Source organism: Pelodiscus sinensis, chromosome 5, assembly GCF_052426305.1.
Source record: "Pelodiscus sinensis isolate ZL-2025 chromosome 5, ASM5242630v1, whole genome shotgun sequence".
In the NCBI taxonomy this organism is placed as follows: Eukaryota; Metazoa; Chordata; order Testudines; family Trionychidae; genus Pelodiscus; species Pelodiscus sinensis.
Window position 1 is genome coordinate 104,385,031 of NC_143056.1, and position 12,821 is coordinate 104,397,851.

The window sequence follows — 12,821 nt, forward strand, 5'->3', positions numbered from 1 at the left end:
TTCTTTTTAATTTTAAATTAATTTTGAAAAAAAATCTATGACTAACAAGTTGCCCTTGCTAGCATAGAAGCATGTCTGTGCTTTTATTCTTATGAAATGATGCTCCTCAAGGATTTCAGTTTCATTTTTTATAAGGGCAACTAAAATGATTAGGGGTTTGGAATGGATCCCATATGAAGAGAGGCTAAAGAGACTGGGACTTTTCAGTTTAGAAAAGAGGAGACTGATGGGGGAGATGATAGAGGTATATACATGAGTGGTGTGGAGAGGGTGAATAAAGACAAGTTATTTACTTGTTCCCATAATATAAGAACTAGAGGACACCAAATGAAAAATGGGTAGCAGGTTTAAAACTAATAAAAGAAAGTTTTTCTTCACACAGCACACAGTCAACCTGTGGAACTCCTTGCCAGAGGAGGCAGTGAAGGCTAAGACTATAACAGAGTTTTAAAAAGAGCTATATAAATTCATGGAGGTTAGGTCCATAAAAGGCTATTAGCCAGGGGGTAAGGAATGGTGCCCCTGGCCTCTGTTTGTCAAAGGCTGGGAGATGGATGGCAGGAGACAAATTGGTTGATCATTGTCTTCGGTCCACCCCCTCTGGGGCACCTGGCATTGGCTGCTGTTGGCAGACAGGGTACTGGGCTAGATGGACCTTTGATCTGACCCAGTATGGCCATTCTTATGTTCTTATGTTATGTTCTCTCTATAAACAATTAAAAAGTTAGGGTGTGTTAACATTGCTATGGCTAAGAAAATATTATTATGGTGGAGATTTTTCTCAGTTACAAGGAATTGTGTTTGCAATTTCCACAATAGTTTTGATCCTCAGTGAACACAGTCAAAACATTGGGATTTAAGATATAACTCTGGATTCCTGACTAAAAAATAATGAATGGTCTAAAAAAGATAAAATGAACAGATGTTTCTTATCTTTCTCCTAATATAAGAACAAGGGGATAATCAATTAAATGTGGTAAATGTGGCCTGAAAACAACATATTCCCTTTTATCAGTAACATACAGGTACTTTGTGGAATTATGACTTGATCTGAGGAAGTGGGTCTGGCCCACGAAAGCTCATCATCTAATAAACCATCTTGTTAGTCTTTAAAGTGCTACATAGTCCTGTATTTTGTTTCAGCTACACCAGACTAACACGGCTACATTTCTATCACTTTTGTGGAATTATGTGACACAAGATATCATTGAGGACAAGAACATAACAGGATTCCAAAACAGAATTGTACATTTATATAGATGACTGAAATATCAGAGTTATCATAGTCAATATTTAAAAGAGCATTTTGAAAAGGCTATAAAGGCTTATAGAAGGGTAGGACTGGAAAGGATTTCAATAGGTCAGCTAGTCCAGGGGTTCTCAACCTTCTCCTTTCTGAGGCCCCCTCAACATGCTATTAAAAACTCCAGGGCCCAATGGGGAAGGTGCAGGCCTTGAGGAAGGAGCCTTGGGAACAGGTGTAGTTTGACTTCTAGTGCGGGGTGAGGGTGTTCAGAGCCAGCAGGGCTCAAGTCAGCTCTGCACAGAGGGTCCAGGGAAGGAGAGCCACCTTCACCCCGACTCACCTCAGCAGCCACCAAGCCATTCTGAGGGAGAGGCACAGTGAAAAATTATACAGGCAGTCCCCGGGTTACATACAAGATAGGGACTATAGGTTTGTTCTTAAGTTGAATTTGTATGTAAGTCGGAACTGGTACATATTGTAGGGGAAACTCTAGCCAAACATTTCTCCAGAGCTCAGTTTTATTCTCCCACACCTCACTTCCCTCAGTCCTTTATTCTCAAGCTGAGGTGTCTGCTGAGAAAAGCTGCTCCGCGTCTCCCTGGCCTGCTGGGGGGGGGGAGGAGGTGCTAGCTTCGTGTCTCCTTGGTCTGCTGGGGGGAAGCAGCTAGTGCGGGGTTGCCTCACCCCGTTTGTAAGTAGGGATCCGATGTAAGTCGGATTCATGTAACCCGGGGACTGCCTGTAATTCAAAGGTGTGTGTGGGGAGAGAGGGGGATAACTCAAAAAGTTTGAAAATGGCTTGGTGTGCAGGGAGGTGGTAGCAAGGGTCTATTTGCAGGCAGGGTGCTTTTATTAGCTGCCTCTGTGAGAGAAAGGGGTCTGGGAGCTGAGGAGCAGCTTCAGCCACCAACAGGAGACACCAACAGGAGACAAGGTAATGCTATCACTATGTGCTCCATGGTACCAGCCAGAGCAGCAGCTGCTGTCCCACACTGAGTGGCTCCAGCTTCCCAATCCTGCATCCAACCTGTCTAGAGGGTACGGAGAAGGTATAGTGGTATTAGAAGGGTGCAGTTGGTGGGGGGGGAGGGACAATGCCCTCTATGTCCACAACTATGTTCATCAGCTCAGGGCTTCTGCTCCACAGAGATCACCAGGCTCAGGGTTCTGGGACTTAGCCTTGGACCTCTCAGTTTCGTCCCGCAGAGGGTGCCTCAGATTGGGTTTGAGCCTCAGCTCCTGACTTCAGTTCACGTGGAGTCCTGGGGTTTTGGCTCTGAGTTTCAGCTGTTCTTCTTTGCTTCAGGGGCCTGGAGAAAAAGAGTTTTCTTTGTTTCACAAATGTGCTTCAAGGTAGGACTAAGTAACAGCTACTAGATCATTCCTGACAAGTATTTGCCTGGCGTAAAGCTTTTATATGTTGGGAGGGATCTGTCCCTGGAAATGTATTACCCATAACCATAATCATCCACCTCAGTGGTTTTTGCACCTTCCTTAAAGCCGATGATATTGGCCACTGTCAGAGACTGGATACTGGACAGTGGTTCTGAGCCTATTCCATTCTATTGCTCTGTTCTTTTGTAGTGGGCACCATTAAATAAATCAATACGTACTATGCAGTGGTATTTGCCATAGGCCAGTATTTATTCTAGATACTGAGAAAAAGAATACTAGAAATAATACTGAAAATGTAATTACTATAAGTGATAAAATTGAATTTTTGTAATGGGATCCACTGTAGTTGCCTGACAATATGTAACATCCAGGCTGGATACCTTTTCAAACATATGGACCACTCCTCAATCTATTAAAATTTTATGGAACTCCACAAATTATCCATTTTTGCTAGCGGCCCAAATAAACCCCTTCCCACCACTCTAATAGCTTTTGAATGGTTAGCGCAGGGTGATATTCAAAAAAAGAGAAAAAATGGTAAAAAGTGACTGACCCGTTGTTGAACAGACTCAAGAGGACAGTCACAGCCTGTCAGCTTCAGCGTGGGCTCAGGGACATACAGACTGCAGGGCATAGAGCTTCTCAGGTCCCATTGGCTGCTGTTTGCTCGTGCTGCTTCCTCAGCTCCTGTCCCCTCTGTCTCCTGCCCATCCCCTGCATGTCTCTCACTTACCAGCCAAACATGAGAAGCCTGTATGCCATGCAAGCACTTTACCCATGCTCCCTTAGCTTCCAGAGAATGGAATCAAAAGCATGCCATGTCCCGGCATGCATGTTCGCTCCCTCCCCCCTGCGCTCTAGGGATGGGGAGAAGAAAAAGAAAAGTAAGGGTCAGGCCCACCATGGAAAATTGACAGTGGAAAATGTCAGTGGCGAACAAGTAGACCCAAAGCTTGTACATTTTTGACACATTAAAAATAGTTACTCTTCTCTTGAAAGAAAATATATAGCCCAAGATTGTCTCTGTCTGTCTTTTGGCTTTGCTGGTAACTGAGATAACAACCATCAGAACTGGAACTTCTATGCAAACTTGATTCTATCCAACTGGGAGTGTCTAGCTCACTATGAAAAGTAGTTTTCCTTCTTTTGTTATTTGCATCTTCTCATCAACTATTGCAAATGGGCCACATCCATCCTGATTCAATTGACTAACAGTGACCCTCTGCAGAATAATGCAACACTTCCATCTTTGCACGTATACATGTCCCTTACAAACTGAAATTTCCATTTCATGCATCTGACAAAGTGAATTCCAGACCATGAAAGCTTATGCCCAGATAAATCAGCTAGGGTATGTCTACACTACCCCGCTAGTTCGAACTAGCGGGGTAATGTATGCATACCGAACTTGCTAATGAAGCCCGGGATTTGAATTTCCCGGGCTTCATTAGCATAAAGCCGGCGCCGCCATTTTTAAAAGCCGGCTAGTGCAAACCCCGTGCCGCGCGTCTACACGCGGCACGGGGTTCGCACTAGCCGGCTTTTAAAAATGGCGGCACCGGCTTTATGCTAATGAAGCCCGGGAAATTCAAATCCCGGGCTTCATTAGCAAGTTCGGTATGCATACATTACCCCGCTAGTTCGAACTAGCGGGGTAGTGTAGACATACCCCTAGTCTTTAAGTTGCCTTGGGGCTTCTTGTTTTTGCTGAAACAGACTAACACAGAAACTTGTAACCATCAGACAGAAACTTTTCTCCTTAAACTACGCTCTTCTTATATTCTTACAAGGCCTTTCTATACAAGACCTTAATTTAATCCATTGCTTGAACTCCTTTAATACCAGGCTAGTATGAATGTCTGCTCTTTCAAATGGCGTTTAAATAGTTGATTTAATAGTTGAGAATCTCCACCAGAGAGGAGCTCTACAGCCATATGTAGGATCTTAAAGTCAGCAACTGTGCTGAACATTCTGGCACATATAATATACACGATTTTGAAAAGCACTGTTATGTTTTCTAGACTCAGTTTCTGACTACATTTCAGTGTATAACTACTATGGCAATAAGGCTATGTCTACATTATGAGGAAGATCACCGCTGCCGTGGTTAAACTTCCGGCATTCCATTTAGCAGATCTAGTGAAGACCCTCTAATTTAAACTGAGAGGGTGCCTCCATTGATGCTGGTACTCCTGCTCCTCATGAGGAGTAAGGGAAGCCTGTGGAAGCATTTGCTCCCAGCAATCTCCTGCTGTGCGGTCAGTGATTTAAGAAAGGTCGACTCCAGCTTTGTAATGAATGAGTCTGGATCTGGAGTTGTGTATCCTAAATCTACCTTCCCTTTTAGTGTAGATGTGCCCTTAGAGGTCTGAGTTGCAATTATTTGGGCTGGATTTTGTGAATCAAAGATGTTTAAAGCTGTAAAAAATGGGCCAGTCTTGGGGTCCTTACTTCTTTAGGCAAAACTAGTCAATTTGAATGGTGAGAATGATTGAACAAATAGAATAGGCCATAGGAAGTAGCCATTGCCCCACCTCAGAGTAAGGCTTACGTGCAACTTATGTTGCCTTGTGCTCCTCTGTACAGGAGTGAATTTCACCTCTTGAAACTGCATGCTTTCCTTTTGGGTGACACACTTTGTACTGTGTGTTTCTAAAGCGGTAGCATGATGGGACCCCAAGTCTCATTGAGAACTGTAGGTGCTGTTGTAATACAAAGGATGATATCTGTGCTAATGTCTATAGACTGCCCAACCCTCCTGAAGTGGTGGTACCATACTGCAGTGGTCCCCTGTGGAGTGCCCCCTTATCTACAGCACTTACTACACAGCACAAGTAATACTGAGGGGATTCTGTCATGGCTTTCTCTCCTGGTGCCTCCCAGCAGTTATTTTCTGCTGCTGGAATCTCAGTGCTGAGCTGTTTACATCTCTGCCTCCAACTGCCATCTGGCAGCCAGCATTGTATTTATATTTGCCAGAAAATACCATTGGCAACACCATTTTGAAAAACGCAGTGCCAGCCTGACTCTGTGCAGAAATGGGATAACACATTGGGCTAGCTTCAGCTCCACTGTGCAATTTTTTTTAAGTAGGGAAGGCAGCACATGTGAAGCTTTCTCCATGTAAAATGTTGAACAAGAAAGATATTATTGGAAATTAGGCTATTAAGGGATCCCAGAGCAGCTCACCAAGTCGTCTTTTGGCCAGATGCAGAATTATGCTTCTATTTTGCTGGTTGGGAACTTTTTTTTTGTTTTGTTTCCTGATCCCTGAAGCACATCTATGAAACAAAGATAACTGTGTTCATCTTTGCTTGTGAGGGGCTGTGAATGGAGAAAAAAGGTGCACAGTGGGTCCACAGTGAAGAAAGTGTTCCACAGAATTTTTTTTATTGGTGGCATAACCAGGAGAGCTGTCCAGCACCTGGGGACTCAGGGGTTAACTAATATCTTCAGCACCGAGGCAGATATCAAGTGGTCAGCCAATAACAATGCAGGTAGGAATTTCGAAGTGGGAAAGAGGAGTTTTTATCTTTCCCTCCTTTGTCTGAAAAGCAGAGTTGTTTCTTCCAAGAATGAAGGAGATGGGAGGCCCGTCTCTCTACCAGAACAGACTTCTTACAATGTGTAAGTAGGGCAAAGTTTAGATAATCTGTCAGGATTTTGTTTTTCCTGGTTTGGGAATTTGGAACTAATGTCTGAGCTGTTAAGTGTGTTTTTTCTCTTTTTTAACTAAAGCTGTTAGACTAGGGGGTCCCCCTGACTATCTAGATCAATGGTGGCGCTTTCCATGTAGTCATTTTATTATGCTTGCAACTATAATTTTGTTTTGATAATAAAAGTTTGTTTTCTTTTTCCAGTTAGCCGGTATTGGTTGATTTTTGTGTCCTGGGAGGTCTGCTGTGTGTATCTGCAGACTGCACCTTGTTTTTCTCTTTTTTTTCTTTTTCAAGCTCTTTTGGGAAAAAGAGCTTGGGGTATCCCTGGGGTTGGTTTCAAGTGTCCACCCCTGTTTGTTGGTTCAAAAGCACTTTATGGTGTCAGTGGATTCTCCACAATCTGGGTATTAGGATTTGGGGGAGGGGAAGGGAGGGTTGTACCAAAGCCCGTAGAGGCAACGTTTTGGAGCACTCTTGCAGGCCCCCACTTCTGCATTTGTTGTGCCAGAGTGGAGAACAGCCCCTAGGACACTCCAGAACCCACCTCACCTCCCTACCTTGAGGATGTTCTTTATCCTGCCTTCCTAGTGCCTGATCTGAATCCATACCGGGGGTGACTGGTGCTGGGATACGCAGGATGGTGGGGCTCAAATCCTGGGCCACTCAACCCCCCCCCCACCAGGACCTGGGAGACTTGAGCCCACCACCCTGCGCACCCCAGGCAGTTGGTGCTGGCGCCAAGTCATCCAGATGTCAACTATTGCTGGCGGGAAGTGGGGAGTGTGGGAGGGGGTGGTTTGCCCTATCCCATAGGCCACTCCAGAACCTACCCCATCTCCCTACCTTGAAATGCTATGTTCTTTAGAAAAATTTTGGCAAGCTTTAATGTTTTTTGCCTATTCAAAACATTATTAGTGTTATTTTCAGACAGGAATAGGTTTAAAAGTGTCCTTCTGGACATGCAGCATTAAATATGCAGAACAAGCTAACTAGAAGAGATTATTACTATGTTCACTGTGCTTTCTAATTTCTGTGCTTATAACAAAGAGTGTTTTGAATATACATTGTCTGCCACTAGTGGCTCTTTCCTTTTCAATATCTCAAATTCAGTTCTCGGAGGAGCTGTCTCATTATTTGTGTGATGCTAGAGCTAGTCAAGCTTCTCAGCTGATCAATGACATTTTCATAAACTTTTAACTTACATCACATTTTCCTTGACTTTTCACCCACTTGCACCAATCAATGCGGGCTACGTCTACACTGGCCCCTTTTCTGGAAGGGGCATGTTAATTTCACCTATCGTAGTAGGGAAATCCGCGGGGGATTTAAATATCCCCCGCGGCATTTAAATAAAAATGTCCGCCGCTTTTTTCCGGCTTTTAAAAAAGCCGGAAAAGAGCGTCTACACTGGCCCCGATCCTCCGGAAAAAGCGCCCTCACTTTGAAGTAGGAATAAGAGCCTCCGGAAAAGGGCGCTTTTTCCGGAGGATCGGGGCCAGTGTAGACGCTCTTTTCTGGCTTTTTTAAAAGCCGGAAAAAAGCGGCGGACATTTTTATTTAAATGCCGCGGGGGATATTTAAATCCCCCGCGGATTTCCCTACTACGATAGGTGAAATTAACATGCCCCTTCCGGAAAAGGGGCCAGTGTAGACGTAGCCTGCATGAATGTATCCCTAGTCTTTTATTGACAGTATAACCACACTTGTGAATTTGGTAGGAATCTGAGGCAGAATGCTGGAAGGTAAACACAATGACAACACAGCTGACTATATGTGGTATATATTATTTGTCAACATATGTCAACTGCATTCTGACTTACTCCAGGTTCTGCACATCTTACATCCAACATCAACATTTACATCATAGCTTAGGGTACATCTAGACTGCAGGCTTCTTTCAGAGTAAGCTTTTCCAGAAGAGATCTTCCGGAAAAGCTTATTTTGAATTAGAGCGTCCAGACACAAAAAGCACGACAACATAGCGATGTGCAATTTAGAAAGATAGTGTTCATACTGATTGGATGCTATCTCTCATTTAAGGCCACCGGGAACCAGTTCAGGCAGGGCATCAGGTCAGCAGTTGCTTCCGGGTGCTGTTGCCTAAGGCTAGCTGAGACACCTGCTTAAAGGGACACCACTGGTCATCCGTTTCTCAGATTCTGCTGCTTGCTTGCCTACTTTTCCAAGGACAGCAAAGCATTTCCCCTGTGTGCTCTGGTTGCTACTCTTTTGAACACCACAGCACACTCCTTGCCATGGAGCCAGAGCTGCCTCTGGGCACGCGATGGACCCACACGGCCATGCTGCAGTTTGTGCAGCAGTTTGTGCAGCCTGCCTTCATAGCACTGCAGGAGCTTGACACCAAACTCATCATTGAGACCCTCTGCCTGTGTTCTGGATCAAAGCCCTTGCAATCGCACCCCACAGTGGAGAGACAGTTCTGGCAGCTGGACACCAGTGCCGACTGGTGGGTCTGGCTTGTGATAGAGCATTGGGATGACCAGCAATGGCTCCAGAACTTCCGCATGAGGAAGGAGACATTCCTGGGGCTGTGTTCCTGGCTCGCCCCTGCCTTCTGTTGATGGGACACCCAAATGCAACCCGCCATACCCCTGGAGAAGCGGATCACCATCACCATCTGGAAGCTCGCCACGCTGGACAGTTACCAATCTGTGGGCAACCAGTTAGGCATTGGAAAGTTGACCTTCAGGGCCCTCCTCATGGAGGTAAGCCACTTTTGAGCTGCAGTCCCTGGAGAGGGCAAGTACTGAAAAGGGGAATCCAAGGGAAAGGGGGGATTAGAGATGCAGGGGGGTGGGCTAGGGGTGGTGAGGGAAGCCCCATCCCTGGTCAGTTCTGCAGTCCCATCTCACACAGCTCAGCTGGAGGAGCAGCTTCATAGGGGGTCGCTCCTGGGGTGTTTGGGGGGAGGGGTTGGAGGCCTCTCAATGGACCCCATCGTGGCTGGATTTGTTGCCCTGGGTTTCCCCAACTGCAGGGGGGTGGGGCTATAGATGAAAACCACATCCCCATCCATGCCCCTGACCACCGGGCAGCACAGTATATAAATGGGAAGGGATACTTTTTGATGGTTCTGCAGGCCCTGGTTGACCACGACAGTTCTCAGACATTTTCATCAGCTGGACAGGGAAGGTGCATGACGCCCGCATGTTCTGCAACTCCAGCCTATACCAGAGTTTGTGTGCAGGTGTGTGTGTGTGTGTGCCCTTGACCCCAACCTCCTTCCAGTGGTGGCTGGGGGGTGGGAGGACGTCCTCCCTGGGAATCAGAAGTGTTGGTGGCCTCCCCACACCCTGTGAGCAGAAGCCTGGGGGTGCTCCGGGGCTGCCTCCTGAGGCCGTGTGGCGCAGACTGGTGCTGAATGGGCATCGATGTGCACGGACTACAGCATGATCCCCAGGCTGAGAAGGCTGAGCAACAGTCACATCCCAGCGCCTCAGCGCCTGCCACCTCAACCCTGTGTGTGAGAAAAACTAAGAGTACTCACCAGCTGATCCCTCCCCAGCTTCAAAGGATGCCTGGAAGACATCCAAGCCATGAGGTACTGGCTCCAAGGTGATGGTGGTCACAGTGCTCTCCATTTCCTCTACCTCCTCCTTCTCCTCCTAGGCTGGGACACCCAAGCAGGTGACAACGGGTGTTTCCAGCCCTGAGTCCACCACCAGGGGTGGGGAATGGGCTGCACTGCGCCCCAGGATGTGGTGCAGGTCCTCATAGTAGGGGCAGGAGTGGGGCCCTGCCTCAGATCATGAGCTGTGCTCCCTTGCTGTGGCATAGGCCTGCCAGAGCTCTTTGACCTTGCTCTGGACCTGCTCCAGAGTCTTTGTGGCCAGGCTGTTGGCCATCCAGCTGTAAATGTCTGGAGCAGAGATCCTGGAGGTTCTCCTTGTCGCCCCACACCTCAAGGAGTGCCAGGATCTCTGCCCCAGACCAGGATGGCTCTCACCTCTTTTGGTCCCTGTCCCTGGGAGCCCTGTGTATGTGGCCTGGGATGGGCAGCGGACCTTGGGGGCTTGTGGCTGGGACATAGTGCCCAGATATGTGGCACTGGCCACTGTGCAGTATATGGAAGCTCCCAAGGCATGCTTCCTTCTACAAGCCATGTCCCCAGTGTTTGCGACTTTAAGAGCTGTCAGGGAACAGGAGCTATAGAGTTGTGATGAGTGTGGATGGAGTGGCCAGCAAGGCCCCTGTGTTTTTTCCTGGAGGCCTTTTTTTTGACAAAACTCCCTATTCCACATCTACACATGCCCTCTTCTGAAATAGCTTTTTCGTGGAATGAGGTTTACTGCCGTTAGAAAAAGCCATCCATTATTTCAACTTTCTGTCGAAATAACACTATTTCAGTGTAGATGCTAGTATTGTTTTTCCAGAATAATGGCCGTTGTTCCGGAAAAACGGTGGAACGTAGATGCATTTGGCCTGCAGCCTTCTGGCACTTTTAATTACTTGCACCAAGCTCAAATATTCAGGCTTATGCCATACCAGTTTGTTTGCTTAAACCAGATCTAAATCTGGCCAAGAATCCACTGTGCTTGATACATTTGTCCCAGTATTTTATTATTGGGTACTCTTGTGCATACAGAGTCAAGTCAACAGGACTATTTGCAGTGTAAAGTGCTTTCAGTGTGATCAAGGATATCTGGGCCTGGCTCTCAGTGACAAATAAGTTGTTTAGGGAAAAGTTCTGTGACTAAATACAGTGTAGAATTACTCAGACCAGTCAAATATTTAGTGTATATTGTTTGCTTGAGTATTTTCTCTGTCTTCTTTACTCCCCTCCTTCAACTACTCTTGCCTCATTTCCCCCCCCCCCCCCCTCTCTTGTTTCACTGACTGGCTCAGTGTCACCTGCATGCAGACTGTAGGTTTCAGCAGTCTCCAAAGTGTTACATTATGCAAGATGAGTGATTGCACCTCAGATTGAGTTTGTTCAAGGGCATTTTGATTCTTGACCTTGCCCATCATCTCCTTTGACTGAGAGGAGAATTTTTACTTCAACAATAGCACGCAATTTGCTTTTCATAATACATCTGATATCTGTGACTATGTTGTAATTCTTTTCCTTGGCATGAACTTAATGTTATAGAGTACAAGAATAGTCTCTGGGGCATAATACTATGAAGTTAACAATTTTTGTATGAATTCTGTGTGTGTTCATAGATCAATAAACTCCTCCCCCAGCTCTCATATTATTAGATACTGTCATTGTTTCACTAACAGAAGGATCTGTTTTTATCCTTGGTAAGAAAAGTTTTATTTTTACTCAGGGGTTTGAATGCGAGGAAGGAATATTATGCCTTAATGTTGTGTGTGCTTTTATTAAAAAGAATAAGAATCAGTCAGATCTATAGCATTAGAACTTAAATATCCAAAAACTAATTATGCTTGTATTGCCTTGAATTTTTATCTAATTATCAGCCAGAATTTCTCTGGCAGGTTATCTTTATTTTAATATTCTTTTAAGTTATGGTTTTCTAAACAGTGATATCACATGTGTGGGTCTTATTTGATTATACAGCTAGGGTAATTGTCAAATTACACAAATTAGTCACAAAATCATATACCCATTTTTGCTGACTCAATGTAGAGGATCAGGACGGCCGATGAAGTTGTCTAAACTAAGTTATTACAGAGTGCTTATTCACTGTCTTGTGTTGCCCAGGTTTGTAATAGGTTGCAAGCCCCAAAGGGAAGAATTAAGGAACCCTTTGTACCACACGATGTACATTGTCTCACCTCAATAAACAATTGTAATAACACCAATTATAGTGAAGGATAACATGCAAAAATTTCAGAAACTGATTTTGGGCAAACACTCAGGCTGTGTCTATACTGGCATGAATTTCCGGAACTGCTTAAAACGGAATACTATTCAGTTTTCAGTTTTTCCGGAAAAGGAGCGTCTACATTGGCAGGCTGCTTTTCCGGAAAAGCCCTTTTTCCGGAAAAGCGTCTGTGGCCATTTTCGCAATCGGGGCTTTTTTCCGGAAAAGACTACTGGGCTGTCTACACTGGCCCTTTTCTGGAACAGTGTTCTGGAATAAGGACTTATGCCCGAGCGGGAGCAGAATAGTTTTTCCGGAATAGCGGCTGATTTTGTACAGTAGAAGATCCTTGAATTTCCGGAATAGCAACGGCCAGTGTAGACAGCTCGCAGCTTATTCTGGAAAAGCGGCTGATTTTCCGGAATAAGTGGCCCAGTGTAGACACAGCCTGCAAGTTTGAAATGGAATTCCATTACAACCAAGATTGTTAATATTGTACTTTTCTGGTTAATCCATGAGTACAGGCTATTTATTGGTAATTTTGCACTTTGTTTTACAGTTCTAGAGGAAAACCAGTTGGTTTTCAGATCTCAGGAAAAGTTCAGTTCCAGTTCAGCTTGTGATTTGCGTCAGTTCTTATTATCAGAAATAGCTCATTCTTCCATTTGGTCATCACAGAGATTCACTACCCCTGAACACGAGCATACGGACAAGTTTTTTTATTTGGGAAGG

General features: G+C 45.3%; 1 protein-coding gene across 5 annotated transcripts in view; it reads left to right on the forward strand.

The window, feature by feature from the left end:
* GALNT18 (polypeptide N-acetylgalactosaminyltransferase 18) overlaps positions 1-12,821 on the forward strand; it is a 699,281-nt gene that overhangs the window by 309,096 nt on the left and 377,364 nt on the right. The gene's annotated exons all lie outside the window — the stretch shown is intronic.